This window comes from Cheilinus undulatus, linkage group 15, assembly GCF_018320785.1.
Source record: "Cheilinus undulatus linkage group 15, ASM1832078v1, whole genome shotgun sequence".
Lineage (NCBI taxonomy): Eukaryota > Metazoa > Chordata > Actinopteri > Labriformes > Labridae > Cheilinus > Cheilinus undulatus.
In genome coordinates this window covers 37,393,348-37,417,008 of record NC_054879.1, presented here as the reverse complement: position 1 = coordinate 37,417,008, position 23,661 = coordinate 37,393,348, and the positions used below count along the sequence as shown (strand labels likewise).

At 39.6% G+C, this 23,661-nt stretch overlaps 1 protein-coding gene across 4 annotated transcripts in view; it reads left to right on the top strand.

Annotated features, from left to right (window-relative positions):
- Positions 1-2,053: 2,053 nt before the first annotated feature.
- Positions 2,054-23,661, top strand: part of sytl5 (synaptotagmin-like 5) — an 84,668-nt gene continuing 63,060 nt past the window's right edge. For 2 of the 4 annotated variants that reach the window (XM_041807909.1, XM_041807905.1), the window contains exons 1-2: positions 2,054-2,159; positions 2,324-2,516. The gene's annotated coding sequence lies outside the window, so the exon portion shown is untranslated. Of the gene's footprint in view, positions 2,160-2,323; positions 2,517-14,394; positions 14,429-23,661 lie in introns of those variants that run through there. The other 2 variants (XM_041807907.1, XM_041807908.1) reach the window with 2 other exon arrangements.

Here is a 23,661-nt window from a genome sequence, read left to right as displayed (position 1 = left end):
CCCACCAACCAGCCAAATACAGGTGGATTTCGATTGTTTCACATACTGCAGTGACTACCACTAGCCACTTTGGCAAGATGAATTTATCAGTGACACACCCTATGCTTTACTCTAACTGGACTGGGCTGTTAGTGCCAGTGTTTGTGAACACTGCTTCAGTGGTAGATGCTTATAGCAGGGAAGCTGTTTTGCACATAAAGTGATCTGTTTTTCACAAAAACAAAAGCAAAGTGCTAGACTGCGCCCGCTTTATATTGGATCACAAACTTTGTTGGTCATGTGTGTTTTCTCCAGGGAAAATGAGAAAAGAAGTTTAAAGTACACTGTTCTTTACATTTTTAAAAAATGCAGATCTAGTTCAAGTAAATTTTAGCATGGTCAGCCTTTATCAAACATAACATTATTTCTGACAAGGTTATTGATGCTGGAGAAAATTCAGAGAGGCTAGTAACTTTGGGAGACTACTAGCCTGGTGAGCAAAAAAGATAATGCTAAGCCCTGCATAGGGCACAACATTTCTATCAAATTCCTAGGAGGTCAATCCAAACTTTTCAATTTGCTACGTTTTACTGTGAAAACTCAGCTGTTCTTATGTAGTGACATCAGAGGCAATTTCTTCCCACTTTTCATCGGCAAACAAAAACAATTAACCAGCATGAAAAATGAGCAGAAGCTTCCATATCTGCCGGGTAAAGTGCAACACTGTGCAAATGTTGCAGCATTACATGAGCTGTTGGGACAGGACTTTCTGATATTTAAAGAGAAATAGAATATCTACATTTTTAACCATAATTTAAAGTCAAACCAAGTTTTTTTTTTCTGGTTATAATACCATTTTCTGTTATTATTATTGTTGTTGTTGTTGTCGTTGTTGTTGTTATGTGTTTGTGCATTGCTTTGGCAATGAAGCTCACAATTTTGTTCATGCCAAGAAAGCCAGTTGAATTAAACTGAATTGAATTGATAATAAAATGGTTAAATATGGTCACAGTTCTTTGGATGTGGGTGTATGTCCACTTACAGAGTGAAATTTTACACGTGAAATTCATGATCAAGCAACATCAGGGAATATCTTATGTTATCTGATGTTTACATCTTGAAAATTATGTTTTGCTGGTAAGCATTTGTGGTACTTAAAATGCTGCTTGTTTTTTTTTTTATCATTTTAGTCTTGCAATTGTATTTTTCCAAACTTTGTTTTATCCCTTTGTTGTTTTATTTCTGATCCCTGAGCCATTATATTTTTTTTCTTACCCTTTTTTTTCTGTAAATGGCTCAGCCTTCAGAAAAAGTGCTGCATGAATAAGGTTTCTTGTTTACTGAGTGTGGTGCACATTAATAATAGCTGAAATTCAACAAAGGTAGCCGCTGGACACACAGTCCCTTTATGATATGGCCTAATTAAAACACACAATTAAATAAAGGCAAGCTAAGCACATAATGTTAACATTAATAAAATGTGATGTGCATGCAGGCAGGCATAGCTACATAAAGATAAAATGTGTGCATAATAAAATTAAGCAGTAAGGCCACAGTGAAACACAGGTTTATAGTATTTTCAAACCTTGGCTGCAGTTTATGCACCCCACCTCCCACTATGTTAGAGCCCCTTCAAAACCCTGTTTATGAAGATGGCCAAACCATGTATTTTTCCCTTTACATAAAATGGTATTAAATAATCCGTCACTCTGCAGGGAGGCTGGCTGCTCCTCCAGCCAAAACAAGCACAAGAATAGAGCCCAAATACCCAGAGGTTCTCAGCTGGGAAAAACACATAATACATAATGTACCACTCAGTGACAATACGGACTTCCCTGAAAGAATTCACAGAAATAACCGCTGGTGTTAAATACACTTAATAGCTCAATTGTTTCTTGAAATAAACAACAGGAGTCTGAGTTTATGCAGAAACAACAGCAGCATTGTCAGAATAAGCCTATTTGAGCAGGTTTTCGTGCACGCTCTCTCTCTCCCTCTCTTACACACAAACACACACACCACGCCCCCTCCTGTCGGGAACACCCTGGCTGTGGATTTGCTCCCTCAGACGGTGCCGAGGCGCACCGACACTCTCACGTACAGTTCCCGACCCACGGACTGACTCCCTCCAGCCCGCCGTGCTCCCCTGCCGGCTCCTCGTCAGCTTCTGCCACCTCCAGGTAAGACAGCACCGCGTCTCTGCGGGTCAACCGGCAGCACTACCGGGGCACCGAAACCCCCACCGTGTTCCCTCTGGCATATGGCACAGTGAACCGCTGTTATCTGTCCCCACTTAATCATGTTTTTTTCTGTCTTTTCCTTGTTTTTTTCCTTCTTCCGGGAGGTGGGGGGGTTGTCTTTCCAACATCACGACCACGACCCCCGGAGGATTCGTCACACTCAGCGGGAGCAGACAGCCCACTTCCCGGGTAAAGTTAAGCGCGTTTTGGTCAGGTGCAATGCAGCAAAAAGCTCCTTTTCTCGCCCCTTGTTGCCTCCGCTGGTCTCGACGGTAGATTAACCTGCAGTCAACTCAGGTGAATTTTTACTATCTGTTGGGAATGTTGCATTTATAACTTAAAATTTCACCGGAAACGCATGACACCCTCCATGTAATCAGGATGAAGGCGAGCAGTTTTTGATGTGACATTACCTCAGTGACACGTCTGTCAAAGCTGAGAATTCATCATGACCTTGTTTGTTGTATCTGGAGGCAGCAGGATGTCCCAGTGCTTTACAGGGAGGACTGGTGTGACTGGCACACAGTTCACAGTTCTGCCAGAAATATCTATTTAATCGTGTGGTTCAGGATCTTCATTTTAATTCAGAGGTGGTTAATCCTCAGATTAGTCTAGGTTGAAGCTTTTGTGTTTGCCATGCCCGAGGAAATTAGGAAGAAAAGACAGAAGGCTGTCATCAGGAGGATGTGGAGCCTCTTTTCAGGAGCCAGATGTCCTGACAGGAAGGTCAGACTGCGGGAGAGTCTCATGCAGGTTACCGTTGCATCACACTGACTTACCTATAGTTCAACCAGGAGAGACTTAATGCAATTTTAACAGTAATTAATTTTTTAATTAAGGAAATATGAGAACTGTCTTTGGCGATTAGACTCCATTGTGATGAAAGGGGTAGTAGGGCATATGACAGGAAAAGGATACCCCCCTGTAGAGTCTAGACACTGGCAGTGGTGTTGATTAAAGATGCAGGAGAAGACTTCTGAGAATCTGCACTTGAGGAGGAGACTGAGGTGTGCAGGATGAAATGAGCAGACCTATGAAGATTTGGACTAGATGCGGCTGGGGTGGAGGGGGTTGCAGCATCCACACGGAAACAACCGGCTGAAAGAATAACGGATTTAAAATATCACAGGTGCATGATAATGGGTCAAATGAGGTTGTGGCAGAATCTCATTATCTTAGTACTTAAGAGAGTAATCAGCTGATCACCAGAGCAGGAGGAGAGAAAGAATGAAAGAATGGAGAGGTATGATTGGCTGGTCACAAATAAATGAGTAGAAACAATCTTCCTGCTCGAACTTTCACCAAGGTCAGTTTTCTGTTTTGGTAGATTGGTTAATTACTGTTACTAAAAAACAATTCCACATTGGGGATCTACATCCATTACCTTTGTGGCTTATCCTGTTCGGGGGAGCTGATCCCAGCAGTCATTGGTTGAGAGGTGGTGTGCACCCAGGACTGACTGTCAGTCAATCATAGGGTTGACATACAGACACAAACAGGTCGTCAAACCTGCAAACAATTTAGAGTCTCCAGTTGACCCTAACAAGTAAGGCTTTGGCCTGTGGGAGGAAGCTGGGGGACAGTGGTTTCCAGTTTCCACACAGAAACTAGGAACCTTTTTGTTGTGAGGCGGCAGCGCTGATCCTTGTTCCACTGTGCAGCCCTAAAATCAACCATAGCGTGCCAAACTGTTTGTTTTCAAGACCAGCAGTCCCAAAACAGAAACATAATCGGTTTTATGAATAAGATTAACTGAAGCAGTAAATTTACACGAGGAACAGTAGGAATGTAAGGCAATCAAATCACAGATGAAATGATTCTGATTATGCAGAGATGAACAGTTTTATTGTGCATTCTAATCTGTTCACTGATGATTTTAAAGTCGAGCCTAATTTTAACAAGATCCCCAGTTTGGATAAGACATGTTTGACAGAGAGGTAGCAAATTCTTCTATTGAGAGACCGAAAGAATCATTTTTCTTGATATTTAAAGGAACGGTTGGACGTTTTAAGTAGGGGTGCACCGATCGATCGATTGGCGCTGATTTCCTTAATTTTGGGTGATCGGCGATTGGCCGATACTTACATATGAAACTGATCTTATCCACCAATCTTATCTACCTCTACCTACTAAAATGTGAAAAATGAAAGACTGAAGGAACTGATTTAATTTAGTAGTTTGGACAGCAATGCTCTAAACTTTTCATTTATATTTGAGAGAACTACCTCATGTGCAGTTAAAACAACAAGTTTGTATTGTTTCACAGGTATTGTTCAATGTTTTTCAATAAAATAGGATTGGAACATTGAAGGTGTATGCTGTCAGTAAAAAAAAAAAAAAAAAAAAACTGTATCGGCTGAAAGCTGAATCGGAAGGTCAGGATTTTTAAAGATCGGTGATCAATGATCGGACAGAAAATTGCAATCGGTGCACCCCTAGTTTTAAGAACTATTTACCGTATTTGCTTTTGCTGGCATGTGTAAGGTTGTCATGATTCCATATATTTAAGTAAAATTCATAAGATATCCATTCTTGCTTCAATACCATGGAAACAAAAATACAGGGCAGAGGCACCTGGTGTTGGGTAAATATTTGAGTACAGTTATTGAAATTCAAAACTAAATGTTGGCCAAAGTTTTTTTTTTACAGTTTAGACAGTGTATTTAGGAGTTTTCCTTCCATTTATTGAATGGATTTATTCCTTTGCTGAGCACCTGTCTTATGAAATAGATGTAGCTTTTGTAGGGATGCACGATATTGCTTTTTTGCCAATATTTACAAATTGAAGCTATAGTAAGTGATTTGTTTTAGTATTGTATGCCCACAAAAACAACACAACCCATCATGGTCTTGTTATTAAAGCCATCTATAAGAATAGCACACTTCTGCAACGCCTCCTCACCCTGCACTCTCACTTGAGGAAAACCAGCAAGGGACGATGCTCCAGCCAATGAGGAGGCTAGCACTTGCAGCCCATCACGCCTCAGGTCAGAGAGAGTGTTCCCATTGGCCGCTGTAGTAGGTACGCTTCCGCCTCTCAGCTCAGTGAGAAGTTGATACAATAGCGGAGTTACCAGCGGTGTTCGGACCTATGTAGAGTTTGTTCATGCTAAGATGAAGTGTTTTCTCGCTTGTAATCCGGCCATTGATTTCAGTGGAAAAGTGGAGTAAAATCACTCCATGAGAGCTTTGCCACTATCAGTATTTGATTCAGCGGACATGCACTTCGGCGAAGAGGTATGTGAGAAGAGGGGTGGAGCCACAATTCTGACTTTTTCAGAATTCTGACTTTAATCTCAGAATTCTGACTTTAAACTCAGAATTCTGACTTTAATCTCAGAATTCTGACTTTTTTCTCACAATTGAAAAAAAAAATTTTGTCTCAAAATTTTTTTTTTCAGTGGCCCTAATACTCTTCCGTACAACCTATACTGATATTGCTACCGTTATTTAAATGTGGTTCAGCCCTAAAGCTTCAGTCCTTGAAACAAAATTTTTAGTCTGAGGATGAACATACTAACAAATTTCAGTCCTTAAAACACACTTTTAAAACTCCATTAACATATTTGTTCATACAGTCAATATTTACAGCTGATAGCAGCAGATTTTTATAACAGAAATATATACTGTTGTAAATTTCAATCAGAATTTGTCCTATCTGCCATTGCAGATAATTCACTCTAAGCTACATAGAAACAGACTTATTTGCAGTTACAGATATCATAACGATAGTATTGTGCATCCCTATGTTTCTGTAAACCTTCACCGCTTTTCTACACTACAGTTTATGAAACAACAAGGTATCACTTAAAAATACACGCCATTTAAATGTATTGACTTGTTGAAAATTTTGATGACTAGTTGGATATTGCTGGCGGCATCTTAAAACCTTGTATCTCCATTTTTCATTATTTTATTTTTTTTCATAAATCAGTGCTATTAGTCACTCTTTACATCTGTCAGTGAGTTATAACCAATTTTAAAACGATATAAGTGTCAAAAAGGTGCCAACTATGACCATTCAGTGTTGATTTATTTATCAAAAGAAAGTGGGGTTTTTTTTCATTCCCTGAAAAGTGTTGATTTTGGAGATACAAGGTTTTGGCCTGATGCCAGCAATATATGAAAACATACATACCATATTTGACCAACAGTTTTCATGTCTAACTCACAGAAACTGGCTATTTCTTTCTTTTAGCTCTAGATTACACAAAATATATGAAGAGATTTTGAAGCTTAGAGCTCAAACAAAGGGTTTGACATTTTTACACGTTAAAGTTTGATGTAGTTTAAGTATCTGACTTGGCAGACCTGGCAACTACTGGCGAAATTGGCTCCTCCCATTGTTAAGAACATTAAGATCATTTCAGTCAGGAAAAACTTTATACGAGTTTAACAGTTATTTATTTTACAAGTTTTAAATGTTTGAAGATGTTAAATGTCTTTGGCATATAGATTCTATTGTGATGTCTTTATGAACTTGGAGGGGTAATGAGGCAGACAGCAGGATAAGATAACCCATTATGGAGTCTAGGCGCTGGTGATGGGGATTGAAGAAGTAGGATAAGATGAGGAGTAGACTTCTGATGAGCTTGACCCAGACACTGATGAGACGACTTGGAGGTGATGATGAAGCTGCACCTGATGATAGGTAATGGAGGCGGCTGGGGTGGAGGAGGGTTGAATCCATTGCACTGAATAAACAGGCTGACTGTGGAGGAGGACAGATTTTAAAATATAACAGCAGCAGGATGATAGGATCGAGAGAGGGTTAAGGCAGAATGGGATTGGCTCAGAATTTGAGTGAGTTGAGCTGATTACCAGAGCGGGAAAATAGAGCAGGGAAAGGGAGACACGTGAATGAGTGATTATTAATGAAGGAAGGATTAATGGAAATGAGTCTTCCTGGTTGAACTTACACAAAGCTTCACAAAGGTGGACACAAAGCCAGAATTTTAAACTGTGATTTTGTACTAGAAAAAAATCGAAATTATATCAAAAATTTGGCAACAAAGATCAAAGTCTGAATCAAATATTGATTCATTTTTTTGTTCTCTGTTATAAAAGGTGCATGCAAACTCCAATACACTGTCAGAATTGCACAAAAACATTGCCAACATTTCTGTAACATGTGAAGGTGTTTGCACTTTTTGGTACTCTTGTGCATTAAAAGGAGACTTTAAAACATATGGTTTAGAAAAATATTGACACATAGGATGTATGATCAACTTACTTTTAACATTAAGCCAACATTTTCTATTGGAAGTCATGCTTTACTGGAAAATATTTGGTTATGATAAAAACTAGAAATCATTGAATTAAAAACCAAGCAGTTGCACTAATGAGTTAAAATAACACTCATAACTGAGCTTATGTGTTATCATTAGTGTCATTATGAAGCCCTGTAAGAGGGCTTGATATTAAAGTTAACAGTCTGTGGTAAAAGCTTTATTTATGGTGATGAGGAAAAGAAAAGATTTTAACAGCCTTGCATATATTTTATATTGCTGCATGAGATCTCCTGCTGGACTATAATCCGTCATAGTGACGCTTTTTAAAATTAGTTCACTGGGCTCCCAAAAGAAATGGAGGCTGTTTTATCATTGTCACTGGAAAAAAATCCTCCCTAATGATAACTAAGCCTTTATATACAGCTCACACACACACAAATACACACACTCATACCCACACAGTGCTGGAGGGGGAATAAATGGGTGAATAACAGGAGAAAGGGAATGCAGGGATTCCCTGATTTCTCTACATGTAGACAGCCGAGCTCATCCAGCGGAGCAGAGAGAAGCTCAGGGGAGAGCAGTCACGCAGCATTAGAGGGCTGTGTCTGAGAGATCAAGCAACGTATAAAAGTGTGTGCTAGTGTGGGTGTGTGTGGGTTACTACAGCCACACACTGCTGTGATATTATGGCAGACATTTGACTGACAGGCTGCAGCCCATGGTGCCAGACTGCTGCCCTATAAAACCAAAAACGCTCCAACTATCCAACATATTTACTAAAATCTGATGCTGCTTCTCAATACGGATGTCTCATTAGTGGCTTACACTTCCATGTAGTACATTGTGTACACTGTGTGCATTATTTGTGCTGTAGTTGAGTTTTGACAGGAAGGCGTTGTCTCAGTTACTGCCATATCTCTCCTCCTCATCTATGTCAGTGGATAAAAAACAGGCAGCATTTGACTGTAACGGGCATCCCAAGAATTCCGTAGTATTTAAATTTTATTAATAGCAAGTATTCTTTCACTTTTGTTTGCTTTTTGGATTCCACTGTTTTAGGGGAGTTTAAAGTTTGATAAGCAAGTTTGATATGGATGAAAGTATTTGGCCACCTGACCATTACACCAACAAGGACTGTAATGATAATTGTAAATACATGTGATTTAATACGGCATTGGCCCTCCTTTTGCAGCTATAACAGCCTCCACTCTTCTTGGAAGTCTTTCCACAAGATTTTGGAGTGTTTCTGTGGGAATTTTAGGTCAGGCACTGATGTTGAATGAGAATATCTGTTTCAGTTCATCCCAAAAGTGCTCGATGTGGTTGAGGTCATGGTTCTGTGCAGGCCAGTCAAGCTCTAAGACACTAAACTCATTAAGCCATGTCTTTATAGTCTTTGCCTTATGCACTGGGGCACAGTCATGTTGGCAAAGGAAAAGGTCTCCCCCAAACTAATCCAGCGTAGCATTGTCCAAAAAGTCTTGGTGTGCTGCTGAAGTATTAAAATTACTCCTCAGTAGAGATAAGCCCAAAATGAAAAACAGCCCCATGCCATTATTCTTCCTCCACCAAAGTTCACAGTTGGCAAAATGCAGTCGTGCATTGACATCCGTCAAACCCAAACTTGTCCATCTGACTGCCAAACAGAGAAGCGTGATTTGTAACTCCACAGACCACATTTCCACTGCTCCACAGTCCAGTGTTGATGTGCTTCACATCACTCCATCTGACACTTTGCATTTGACTTGGTAATGTGAGGCTTACATGCAGCTGCTCAGTCATGGAAAGCCATACCATAAAGCTGTCTGCACAGTTTTTGTGCTTATATTAATGCCAGTGAGTTAGAAATCTTTACTATGGAATCAGCAGAGCGTTGGTGACTTTTATGCACCATACACCTTAGCAGTGGTGCGTACGGCGTGCTACGTCATGGTTAAGTTGCTGCTGTTCCTAAACACTTCCACTTTCTTATTATCGCTTACAGTTCGCTGTGGAATATCCAGGGATGAAATTTTTCCATCTTTTTGCAAAGGTGGCATCCATCACCGTACCTGGTTGAAGTGAAAGCTAACAACTGTCAGTTAGATGTAGCTTAAACCTAAAAAAATTAAACCCTTATTTTGTCCAGTCTGTGGCCCGTAAGGGGAAAAATATTAATGTTGCTAAACCAACATCTCAGTAATATGATTTTTAATTTAATAAAACACAGCAATAGAAAAGTAACTTCGGCTGTGTCCGAAGTCACTCGCTATTCACTATGTAGTGAACTATATTGAATATGCCGTTTTGTAGTTGTGTCAGGATTCTTAGTGAGCATGTTATGCTCTAAACAGTGCTCTGACTCATTATAACCCACAATGCATTATGAAAAGTAATGAACAAGCAATGGTCTCTAGCACAGCAATATATAATTTATCATAATACATAGAGGTTCAAAGCTTAACAAGCAGAAAGTGCTCTTTGACTGCTTTCGTACATGACAGAGCACAGCAAGCGTGGATACTGAGCACTGGGACCCTAAGTAGTTCCTATTTTAGGTTTTTTTAACTATATTAAATATATAATATGTTATAGTGCTAAGTATGTTTTTTCTTTACGATAATTACAGACATGAAACCACAATCTATAGGCACAAAAATGAGATACTGCACTAAAATATGCATGATTATTTGTCTAAAAAAGTCACAAAACATCTTATTTTTTTATCTTTGTAATTTATTGTGAAATATATTTAGTTTATTATCGGTTTTTAGTGAATTTCTCATTATTTTCAATCCCAGCCATTGTCATGGACATAAACGAGTCAGTGATGATACACGTTTTAATTTTGAGGCAGCTATGTCGACAAAGTGTCAGAAATCGTTTTTGAACTGTACGGATGTGTATAATTATATGACTATCACATATACTTGTCCACTATATACTCAGCTATTAACAGCTCACTGTATAGTGAATAGAGAGTAAAGAATGAGTGTGCTCAAATTCTTGCTAACAACTGTTAGCGTAGCAGAAAGACATCTGTTGACTTAAACTTTGACAAGTTTCATGTGATTTTGTAGGATTCATTTGTACAAATTGTTGGAATTTATTAATTTGTTTACTAATTTTATTATATAATCATGTCTGCTTTAGCATATAAAGAAGTATTTTTTTCAGAATTTCAGTTAAAAAACCACCAGCTACATAGCTACCCATAGCTAGTGCTAGCCTAAGCTAAAACTAAATTTAAACGCCTATTTTTCCTGGCTTTTAAGTAAATAAATTTAATTTTGATAAACCACTAGTTTGGCCATTCATGTATAAAAATGTAGTATAATAATGTGTTGCTAAATATCACATGGAAGTGTAACCTTAACTGAACTTGAGGCTAACAAGGCTAACAGTAACTGCCATCTTTTGACTTTGACAATGTCGAAGTGATTTAGTGAGGCTTTTATATGAAACAGTAAGTGATTTAATGGCAGTATGATCAATACCGACAGTAAAAAGATGCTGCATAAAATAGCATTTTTAAGTAGGCTGTCTGCTGTGAGGAGCAAGTTTATTTAGTTGAACTGAAAGCATTGTCAAGTTTTTATATCATCATTTAAACCACATACAAGGGAGTTTTTTCTTTCTTGGACCGTTGTGATACTTTAAAGGTAGTATTGAGATTTAGCAGTGGCTAATTAGCAGTTAAACTTTAAACACCGTTGTCTGCCTCTGTTTACTGCCTCTGTAGTTACTGCTCTCTGAGAGATTTGCACCTCTTCTGTCACTCACAGACAGTGAGCCTAACAATGAGCTGTAACAGGATGAGTGGTTTGCAGACATACATTTAGTCTATCTTACTCGTTGAATATTATCTCATTGAACTGGATTATATATGTGATTATAACCAGATTAAGTCTACTGATGCCCTTTGTGTCTGTAACAAAGCTCTTCTGTGCTGTTGCATTGAATAGCATCTGATCCTTTAGTGTCGTGTTGTGCGGGGTTTCCCTCCCTCCCACTCACTGATGACTCTCCGTTATCCAAGGCTCCGTCTCTGGCTGTCCATTTGGTATGCAGCCTATAGCCTTGTGTGGCCTAAGAGATACACGGCGTCTCCGTTCAATCACAGCCGCAGCGAGGCAATCAGCGGAAACCTGACCACACACCAACACTGCAGCTGTGGGAGGGGGAGAAAAAACATGGCAAAGAGAGAAATGTAATTTGGAGGCAGCGCTGAGAGGAGTGACTCAGTTGAGTAATAGATTGCTGGTCAGGGAGGGGTGCCTCTTTGTCAACCTCCTAAAATCTCACATGTGTGTGGATGCACGCATCTGTGGGCGCACCTGATGTGGAACCGCTGAGTGGGACGGTGAGATGATTGGACACTTCAACCTGCAATTTAGGCTGAAGGTGTGGATGCCACATGCTCCGAATAAATCCTGTTATTTAATAATGACATCATTATTGTATTTTTGTCCCAGCTCTAGCTTTGGCTCAACCAGGGCGTGCTCAGGAAAAGTCTATATGGAAGAGCGTTAGCCAAACAGAGGCATTAATCAGATTCATTGTTGGCAAGTCATGCACATCAAGGTGTTGAATCAATAATGTATTTGAGTAGACTAAGGCCAGCCGTAGGGAAATCATTCAGTGTAAAGAATCTACTGAAACACCCAGGGTCAATATTATGTAATTAACAGAGAAAAAGGGGCATTATGTGAATTTTTCATTGGCACATTTTTGCATTGATAACAGGACTAAGGTTACAGTGCATTCAGAAAGTATTCAGACCCCCTTCAGGTTTTTCAATTTTGTTTTGCTGCAGCCTGATGCCACACTTATTTAAACTCAATTCCCTATAATGACAAAGTGAAAACCAAATTTATAGTTTTTTGCAAATTTATGTGAAAAAAACAAAAGCAGAAATATCACATTGACAGAAATATTCAGATCGTGTTACTCAGTGCTTAGTTGAAGCACTTTTGGCATCAATTACAGCCTCAAGTCTCTCAATTTGACTCAACAAGCTTTGCACACCTGGACTGAGGGTTTTTCTTCTGTTCTTCTTTGCAAATCTTAAGCTCACTCAAGTTGGATGGGGACTGTTTGTGGACCGTCATTTTCAGGTCTCTCCAGAGATGTTCAATAGGGTTCAAGTCAGGGCTCTGGCTAGGCCAAAGCCACTTCTGTGAGGATATCACTGTATTTTGCTCCATTCAGCTTTCCCTCAACCCTGACCAGTCTCCTAGTCCTTGCTGCTGAAAAACACCCCCACAGCATGATGTTGCCACCACCAAGTGGCAGTAGCTGCATTTCCATTACTCTTAGAAATGCGCAAAATCTAAATTGTGCATTAAAAAACTGGATATGTAAACACCTGAATTTTGAAAAAACCTCTCAAATTTTGCGAAAAAGGTTTAACACTCTCATGAGGAGGTTTCTGACATTTGGATGTAGAAATATATCGCAAAAGTGCAATGGAAAAGTCACAGAACGTAACGTACGGTGTCACATGACCAGTTTACTCCGAGACAACATGGCACGGTACATGTGGGCAGAAGAGGAGAAAAGACTTTTCTTAACATCATACTTACACCCTTATACGTTGCCTTTGTCTCTTATTCAAAATTATCAAGGCAACCGCTGTAGATGTAATCATAACCATACCAATATGCAACAGGTTTTGAACATCCAGCTTCCTTGCAGCGGAGCCTTACAAGATGAGACTTCAATCTTGGTTTCATCAGAGCTGAGAATCATGTTTTCCGCAGTCTCAGAGTCCTTTAGGTGCTTTTGTGCAAACTCCAAGCTTGCTTTCATGTGTTTTGTCACTGAGGAGAAGCTTCAGTCTTGCCACTCTGCCATAAAGCTCAGATCGGTTGAAGGGTACAGTGATGGTTGTCCTTGTGGAACATCTCCACAAAGGATCTCTGGAGCTCAGTCAGAGTGACCATCAGGCTCTTGTCACCTCCCTTACTAAGGCCCTTCTACCCAGATTGCACAGTTTGGCCTGGCAACAAGCTCTTGAAAGAGTCCTGGTCATGCCAAACTTCTTCTATTTGAGAATTATGGAGGCCACTGTGCTCTTGAGAACATTCAGTGGAGCAGAAATTTTTGTATCCTTCCCCTGTCTCTGAGCTCTGTTCCTCTGACCTCATGGCTTGGTTTTTGCTCTGATATGCATTGTCAGCTGTGAGGCCTTCTATAGAGAGGTGTGTGCCTTTCCAGATCAATGATATGATTTGATACAATATTATTGTAGTGATGAACAATTCAATAACAGGCAACAAGCCCAGAATAGTGATATCAAGTCTCCAGAAGTTTTTACATTATTGAAGTTAATCATATAATGATTTGCAACAATATTGGATTCATTGAATAATTTATTGCCCCAAAAAAGTAAAGTTCAGAAATGACTGATTTATTTCCTTCAATTAGGTGTCAGTTTCGTTCTTGTGCTTCATCATCTAACTTCTTATTATTGCTGTTCATCATTTTCACTGTCTGCTACTCAATAATACCCTTATTAAGCGCCACTGAGAGCAGTCATGATGAAGTAATACGGAGACTCAGACTGGAAAGACATTTTTTAAGGATGCTGTATATATATATTTGTTTTTTTCTACTGTGTTTTTGATTTCATTTCTGTGCAGTACTTCCCTTATCGTAATTTTTAGATATCCTTGTAGCCTCGCAGAGCTGTTATCATGGCTGCAGACCATCAGGGCTTTGTTATGCTAGAAAGAAACTGGTTAACATGACAAGATGTTGTGTCAGCCCACGATGGAAGTGATTAGTAGTTGTTACACTCTGGCAGGCACAGTGAAAGATGAGATGATGCATGTTGAATTGTCTGTTTCCAGGAGTCTGCAGCAAGATTCGGACACATTGGAGAGGCGCTGAGTGAGAGGTTGTCTGAAGATTTTTGACTGCCAGACAAACAACTTGAATAATGGCTTACTTGCAGAATTCGTCCTTCTTTCCCACCAGCCGAAGGGGCAAACAGTGAGTTTGTTCTCATTAAAGGCTGGAAACGAATCCACAAAAGCATTATTTATCAACCTTATTAAAGCCCTTAGTTACGGCTTATAAATGTTACGGCCTTATTAGAAAGAGGCACAGAGGAGGCAGCTAATTCCAGAGTTTCTGGAGTAGCTCTGAACTTTAAACAGACACTTTTTCCTACGTGAGAACTCAGTAATTGTCCCTGGCTGTGCTGATCAGGATGCCCTTTCTGTCAAAATGTGTGCTCCAAATATTGGCGGCTGTTTATTTTGCAGATGTGCTGATTTTGGCTCATTGGCATGTTTGCCTTCAAACGTGAGGAATGATGAGAGCTTGTGGAAGAAGTGCAAGTTCTGCTTTTGAATAAAAATGCCACTAGGAATCACCCAATATTATTTTGATGAAGGGTTGTCATGATACCAGAAAATGAAACAATACTGACAGCAGACACCCATATAGAGAGGTTACAGTCCTCAAAAGCACTGTTCTGGGTGCAGTTTGGTGCATTTTTCCTAACAATTTCTCTCCTCATATTTTTTGTCTCTCTTCAATCAAATACAGGCAAGAAACAGGGCCTTCCTCAGACCGAAAGGAAAGAAATAATGGGAAACTTCAAATGGATTGGAAAGTCTTTACTGACTCTGAGAGGAAATTCTGCTCAGAACAGGAGTCCATACAGGCTATACAGATCATATTGAATAAATAAATCCATATATGTAATACATAACCCCTAAGGCTTTTATTATGATTGACAGACAGTTAAATATGAAAGACCAAGTCCATTATATACAGTACATGTAATGATGATAGTGCAGCTTATGGAACAAATGACCTCTGATATCTGTTAGATTTGGCCCTCTGGCTAAAGTAAACCTCCTCCCTGTCGACAGAAGTCTAAACTCTGGATGCAGAGGAGGGTGAGGGTTGCCCTCAGGATGACCTTTGCCTTCTGTGTCTTTGAAAACACAGCCAAGATCATTCAAGCCAATGCCAACCATTATTTTTTCAGCAAAGATGAGTAATATTTCCCTGCATGTTTTTGTTAACAATGTTGAACTTACCAGACCAACATATCATCACAAAAGTTAAAATGGACTCAATAAAGTATGAAAAGAAAATTTTCATAAATAGGGTTAGTGTTAGCATGAATGGCCAGATCATAATCAAAGAGGGTATCTGAGTGTTATGTTGCTGCCACTGTGTTTTTCGTTTCATGCATGATAGGATTATTAGAAGTTAAATGCATTTCTTTTTATATTATATTATCATGAGGGCATTTTCACATTAGGCACGACTGTTTCACACCCTGCCTGGACATGATTGCTCCTCTCTCGTCCCTGTAGGCCTGCTTTTCAAATACGTGCACAAAGAGGAAGAAAGAAATAAAGGCAACAAGTGCAGCCTCCTTGGTCAGTATCTGTTTGCTCTGTGGATAATAGAGTGCATCCTGCAGACTACTATGGATGTTTTTATCAGGGTCCTGACCACAAACCTTGGAGTGAAGACCCTATTTAGATTAAAATCTGCAGATTATTCAGTCAGGGTGAAATATCACAAATTCCATTTTTTTTGAGACGTCAACCAATCTTTGTACTTCCACATCTACTATGCTGCTCAGAGGATGAAATGAGAGATGTCTGGCTGCAGACAGTACATCTCTGACACCCCTTCTTGCAGACCAATATTGCTGCTGTTGCTGTAAGAACATTGCCGGTAAAATACATTATTAGATTTTTTTCTTTAAATTCATTTTTATTCATAAACAAAGTCTGGCAGTTACATTGATGGAATAACCACATTGCAAACACTACAGACTAAACAACACTTCATGAATAAAACAGAGAAAAAGGTCAGAGGATTGAATTATGGGTAGACCCATTTAGAAGTAGTTAGACAAATGGTGGCTTACTTAAGCTTCAATAGCAAAAGCTAACATAGCTATTGTACATTAGCTATGTAGTTGACGTTGCTATGTAAGCCAGTGTAACAGTAAGCTTTATTTGCATGGATATCCATGTGCTTTGTGAGCTTAGCTTTCGCTACATTAGCTACATAGCTACATTATCTATGTAGTTCATGAAGCTAATGGAGCTGCGTAAGCCATGTTTGCTACATTAGAATGTTTTTTGAGGAGGACAAGCTTTTTTTCAAAGCAGTCTGTTTACCTGGCTTTATTAAATGCTTTGTAAATGCTTTGTAAATATATTTTGTAGGTCAGGTTTTAACTAGGGATGTGCGCAGTTGATTGGTAAAACCGTTAAAATCGTTTACCAAATTAACCAGCTCGTGATTTTCTAGTCAGTTAAATTAATTATCTATCATTTTTATAAACACATGCTTGAATTCCCAGTTTATAATGCTCTTTTAAACTGGAATGAACCTCCCACCACTAGAGGCCGCTGTAGCTTCAGTTAATGGCCGCTGCCTTCCTCTCTGGCACTACACCGGATGTAAATATGTGAAGCTTAGCGATTATCAGTAGTAGGAAGACTGCGGTGCGACCAAGCGGCAACCTTCGGTCCTGAAAAATGAGGCCAATGCAGAAGTGCAAAAAATTGCTGTACCACAAGTGTCCACTTGAGGCTGGCTGCAGGAATACCAGAAGTCCCGTCAGGACACATGTTAAACAGCCGGTTTTGACACACAAAATAAACTGGTTTACAGCCTGGTTCTAAACACCAAACGTGTCTTATTAGCTAGTGTCTTATTGTGCTCCAACTGTACGGGGGGTGAATTTTTTTGTACCGCGATCGTTTGGATTATATTTAGGATGAAAGCTGATTGGTGCGTCTCATTTGATTGACAGATAGCTCGGCAGGCAGAGGCTCCGTTTTTGTCAACCGGAATGCTAGCTAAGCAGGCTGACAGGAAGTCGCGCTTAGTGGGCCATTAGGTTGATCCAAATTTCGGTTGAGACCGCGATTTCAATATGGAAGCCTCCACGGATTGGCTTCAACAGCCGTTCAAGTCTGCCAATTGTAAGCAGACGACTGACATCACACAGGGTTTATCCAATTCTTTCTACAGTCTATGGGTACGACAGTTTCTAAAGTAGTAAATGGAAATGAGGTGATATGTAGGCTGTCGAGGGTTGAACTCAGCTGTAACTCCCACCCGAAGTAAAAATGAGGCCAAATACCAAAGCACGATATTAATCTGCAAAGAGGAACGGGCCAATATCACCCTGGCTGACTGAGCCTGTGAGGAATTTGACTGTTTTCTGGGGTTTTCTACTCTTTAGACTAGTCGGTTAAACAAAATGTAAATGAGCGTTTAGCTGAATGGGGAAATAGACACTTAGGAACATCCTTAGTTTTAACCTTTTAACTTTTAGTATCTAACCCTTACCTTAAGCCTATCCTAACCCTTAACAGGAGTTTAATTTTATTTCTAAAGTTTTAGTGTGTATTTTCCTTCTGTTCTGACAAAGATGGCGTCTCTTATTAACGGTAAGAGGGAGCACTTGAGACGTATGGTTTACAACAAAACTGTCTTGGATGAAATGGGCCCTTGTTACATTATTTTAGGAGACCAGAAGTTTAGACTTGACTGTACAACTCTCTTCGCTGTCAATTACTTTGTACTTGGGCCCGGTTCTCGTCACATCTCACGTGTATTGTGCCTGAGTCAACATGAATTGTGTATGAGAAGACCTCTTCAAGTGGACTCAGGCGTGGTACCCCGAGTACTATACGCTTGCATCCGTAGTGACCAAATGGAACTAGAAATTGGGATTAGGTTTACTCGTACCTGCAAATATGACCTTAATGTGAAAGCACCCTAAAGTTTCCTTTAAATAAGCTACATCATCATGATTGTAACATTTTTTGCAGCGGCAAGTGCTTCTGAATATAAAGGACAAAGCAGTCCCAATTTGCAGATTGAAATATATTAAACTAACAATTGTGAACTGAGACTGGCTGTAACGAAGTGAGTAGCTGGCTGTTTGGTAGGCAGACGGCACTGAAAAGCCCCAATAATATGGCATGCAATATTGGGTATTTTCTTGTTTTCAATTACCAATAATTGCAGGAAAACTTTTGCAATTGCACAAAAAAATTGTAGAGTCTGTTATGTTGCCAATGTATTTGTTCAATTTAGACTGTGAGAGAGACTTTTCCTGCAGGTTTTCAAAGATTTATTCCTCTCCTGTTCACCTATCTTATATAACAGTTTTTCAGTTTCTGTATTTTTGATACTGCTCATCATTGAAATAAAAGAGACTATATTATCTTAAAAGATCAAAAAGGTATTGGAGAGTCAAAAATGTAGACTACCTTATTGGCATTCAAAAAAAAGAAAAAAAATCTGAAGACAAGTTGTTTGTTTTTGTCATCATTTTTTAATTTCATACCGTAGATACTGTCTTTAAAAACACTTATCCAGACATACTGTCGTAAATAGCAGTTTACATGTGCAGTGATATTTTTATTCACCCATCTGTCCCCAAGAATGAGCCATCCTCAGACACCTATCTGTCATCCAAACACTGAATTTCATTGTGCATCTGTTTTCTCCGTGTTCCAGCTCTGCTAATTCACCATCACACTGGCTAATAGAACAAGAATGACGCAGGGGCAATCTTAGAAATGAGAATTGATAATCTATTTGCATCGTTTTGGCTTTAAATTACACATCCTTTGAGTTGTTGCACTCAGATAAATGGCAACACGAGCACTTTCAAAGAATTCCCCTCTCAGTTAGCCTCTAGTGCATCCGAAAGACAAAGTGCGGGAAAATGTGGCGAACGTAAGCAGCAGTTAAACACGAATGAGTGCTATGAAATATTCAAGCATGCTGGCGTAGGGAGAGGGAACTGTTTATAACCCCAACGTCTCCTTCTCTGTGAGGAAGAAGCAGCAGAAGAAGAGGCCGTAGCGAAAACTGGGTTAATGAGATCCAGCCTTGATCTAGAAACCTCTTCTTCTTTAAGTGCCTGTATAGTAGTGACAGAAATATTCAAAGCTTGTGCCTGAAAAACATGAAGTGGTGCTATGTAAAGTGTTCTTATAGAATAAACGACACATAATCTTTCTCTGTAAATCAGTTGATAATATCCATGAGGGTGCTTTAAATTCTAACTGAATGGAATAGGAATATCTACTTAATCCAGATGCTTTCCTCTGAAAAGGAATTTGTTTTTCTAACAACCAGATTGCTTGCAACTGATCTGTCTCACAGTATTCACCAGACCCACCAGTACCAGATCTGTGATGAAGATGGCAGACTGTGGCTTGATTTTGGACCATTTTATTGCAGATTTTGGTAGAATAAATAAGTCAAATTTTATCAGACAACACTGAAGATTAGGGCGAAAGCTTCAGTGCCCAGTAGTGATGGAGGAAGAGTTCAGACCTTTACCTAAATAAGATCAAACAGAACAAACCTTCATCCATTTTCTAATGCAAATCCCTGGCAGCAAGATAGGCAAGTTGAGCTGGACAGCCCTCTCCCAAGCTTGCCCAACTCCTTGGGGAACCCATGTTTTCCCTGGCCAGAATGGATATATGCTGTAATTTGTCCAGTGAGTTCCGGGTTACCCCAAGGTCTCCTCCCAGTTGGGCGTGCCTGGAAGATCTCCACAGGGAAGTGCCAGGGAGGCATCCATAAGGCTCATTTATGCTCCCACCAGGCACAATTTGAGTGTTTTAAACAATAAAGCTGTCTTTTCCTATAGGGAATGGGCAGTAATACTGTATCCCACCACAATATTGCCTTAATTACAGCCCTCAAGACAGTGCTGTGTAATCAGAGCATGTTTATAATAAGAGGCTTAGTACGATGGGTCCTTTTCCACCCGCAGCACCGCTACCACTGTGGTGGAGATCCTGTAAAAGTGAGGAAGGGCCAATCTGGCAAACAAAAATCGTGTGCATATATGCCTGCAGTTTTTTACTTGAACATCATAGTATAGTCAGATGCTAACATGGAGCTTTGTTCTTTGCTAAAGTCAAAGTGTTAACCATGCAGTGCTGGTTGCAATGTGATCCACAGCAACATTATTTTAAAAATACCTAAAATCTTCTTTCTGGGTGTAGATCAACCATGTTGCCATCTTGAAAATAAATCACATTTAAGGCCCATTTTTGTAGACTCAAAGTATTTTGTTAAAGGATTGAATGAAAGGCTGCAGAACTGCATGCTCTGCTTGCTGTGCTTGTACGTATGCGTCTGATGCACTGGGTTGGACGTTGAAATAAAGTATCCACTAGGGATGTGCACAGTTAGCGAGATAAATGGTTAAATTCAGAGGTGGAAAAAGATCATGACTATTGTACTCAAGTACAAGTACAGTTACTCTAGTTAAAATTTACTTAAGTACAAGTAAAAGTACTGGTTTATAAATAAACTCAAATAAATGTGAAATGTACCTTATTTAAAGTTTACTTTAAGCACTGATTCTGAGTAGCTACTGAGAAGTTGAACACTAAAACATGATCTTTCTTAAGAGGCAATGACAAGAGAATGTACTAGATCTCCAACCAGGTTCAGGTAAAGTCACACCTCCTAGATGCACCGCAAAATTGACAGTGTTAACAAAATTAATTTAGATGTATGCATTCGACACTTTAAAGGTGTCTATACTGGTCCGCACTACAGATAGTTAAACTACACTTTTAAATTGTTAACTATTTTACAGTATGACAGCTGCAGTAACCTGAAAATCTGTGGTAAGTTGGGCTTCCTCTGGCAAGAACCAAAAAGAAATTTAACTTCACAGAAAGGCAATGCGTACTGATGTAAACTATGCTCTTTGTGTTATCTACTGGCACCTAAAGTCAGAGGTAGGAATTCTAACTCAATGGACAACTTCACTCATGGTGCAAATATGCCCCAAACACAACTCCACCTACACATTCCCTTAACTTTTGAAATCACAGTGGGCTGAGCTCAGTTTGCTCTATACAGAGTTGAATAAACACTGGTGGATCAGCACTGTCAACACTGAAGACCGTTTCACTCAGAATGAAGTTGAAAAATACAATTTGGGAGTTAAAATCAAATCCAGAATGTTCAGCCCTAAGATGTCAACATTTCAGGTTTTGCTGTGTGAAACAGCTGTTCAGGGTTGTGATGTAGGATTATTCTTTCTCTTTGTGCTACTGTGTGGTCAACAGACATTGAAAACTTATTAGTACTAAAGTTCAAGTACAGTTACTCTGATTAAAACTTACTTAAGCAGGAGTACAAGTACTGATTTCAAAATGTACTCAATAAAGTACGAGTACTCAAAAAACTACTCAATTACAATAATTTGAGTAAATGTAATCAATTACTTTCCACCCCTGGTTAAATCATTGTATCAAATAATACATAATTATTAACAGTATCACCTCCATATATGCACTGTCTGAGTCACCTGACAGGTCATGTGACAAGATTCTGCCAGTGTGAGGATAAAACATAAAATATAAATATATTCAAAAAATATGCATGTTAAGTTTAGGAATTTTTTTTTTCTTTTTTTTACAAAAATGTACCAAATATACACAAATTTACAAAACTTTACTAGACCTAAACATGAGAAGCTTAGCACTTAGCATGTTGTATGATCTGTGTGGTATGGAAAAAGTCGGACATGCCAGATTTGTGGAATGTATCAGTGATTTTTTTTCCCACTGCAAGAGAGACTGTCATTTATGATGTGCGTATTTGAGCCTGCCATTTGATGGTGGTCTACAATGATGCAATCAGGTAGTTTGATCCGGTCCCAAGGCAGAGCCCAGCCATCCTCGGGAGGAAACTCGGTTCATCTGTAATCTCATTCTTTTGTTCATTACACTAAGCTCTTGACCATAGGTGAGGGCTGGAACATAGATCGGCTGGTAAATTGAAAGCTTAGCCTTCCGGCTCAGTTCCTCCTTCACCACAGCAGCCTGGTACAATGCCTGCAGTACTGCTGAATCTGCACAAATCGACATGCTAATCTCTCGGTCCATTTTACCCTCTCTTGTGAAGAGCTACTTGAATCCCTACATGAAATAAACCTTCTGGGTTCTGGGTTCCTCAAAGTGATCCATCACAAGTTTTCACTGGAGTTTCTACAGTAATGATATTACTGCCCTGTTATGGCATCTCTCCTGTATCTAACATAGGAATAGTCGTGTTGTCATTAATGTAAGCTTGACAGTGCAAGTTTAGCATCTGTTTTACCTGCTGTATGAGGAGAAGAAAAGTCTTAAGCTCTCTTTTTTAGTATTTCTTTCACGTCGATGTTTGATCCAAGGTGTGTTGGGATTTCCACACTGATAAAAAAAAAACAAAAAAACTTCAAGGTCAGAACACTTAGCCAGCTCTGAATTCATTACAGATTTAACTGGCTCACACCTTAAAGATCTACTTCAGTCTTTGTGGCTGTGTTTATCTCTGCAGTTACACCCGACAACAAATCCAACCAAACCCATCATCCATCTTCCGTCCCCACCTCCAGTGTCCGTCTTCTGAGCCCACGCCGCCCCTTTCTTCAAATTAGCGAGTGAAATGACACAAACAACCAGTCAATATGGGGACGATAAACAGCTCCAAGATAAGAACGATGCAGGAGAGTTCAATGAAGGTGAAAACGGGCAGCAGATAGTGGAGGTGAAGACCTGGGAGAGAGAGGACAGCTGATAGGAAGGTCTGGATAAGGCACTAACTTTGTTGGTGTTTTTTTCCTATTTTCTGCTTCACTGAGCTCTGCAGGGACCAGAGATGGCCTGCAGGCCTGATAGGTCATTACTGACGACAGCTCCTTTGAGATTTGTAATGCTGCGGTGGCTGTGACATGTGTGCTTTATGGCTGTAAGGGCAGTATTTTACACCTTAGTCATGGTTGGGCAGGAATTGCTTGAAACAATGGTGGTGGACAAAACCAGATGCTCTTTTTCTTAAAACAAATCTGACAGGCGGAAGTGAGGCCTTAAAGCAAGGCAAGGCCATCGGGGAGAAAGAGAAAAGTGGGGTGGAAATTTCAAGGAAAACTTGCAATAATTACACAACACAGATTCAGTATGCAAATTAAAATGAATACAGTTCTTGGCCTATGATAATGATATTATCTTTATGGTTCTGGTTAAAAATCCCCAATCCAATTAAATGCAAATCATACTTGCATTTATTGGACTAATATGAGAACTGGAAGTTAAGAAAACACTCAATAAACCGTCAGTTTTGAGCACTATGTATTTGAGATGCCATCACAGCAACAGCTGGGTGAAGTGTCAGTTTTTTCTGGACTTGTGGAGATGTTT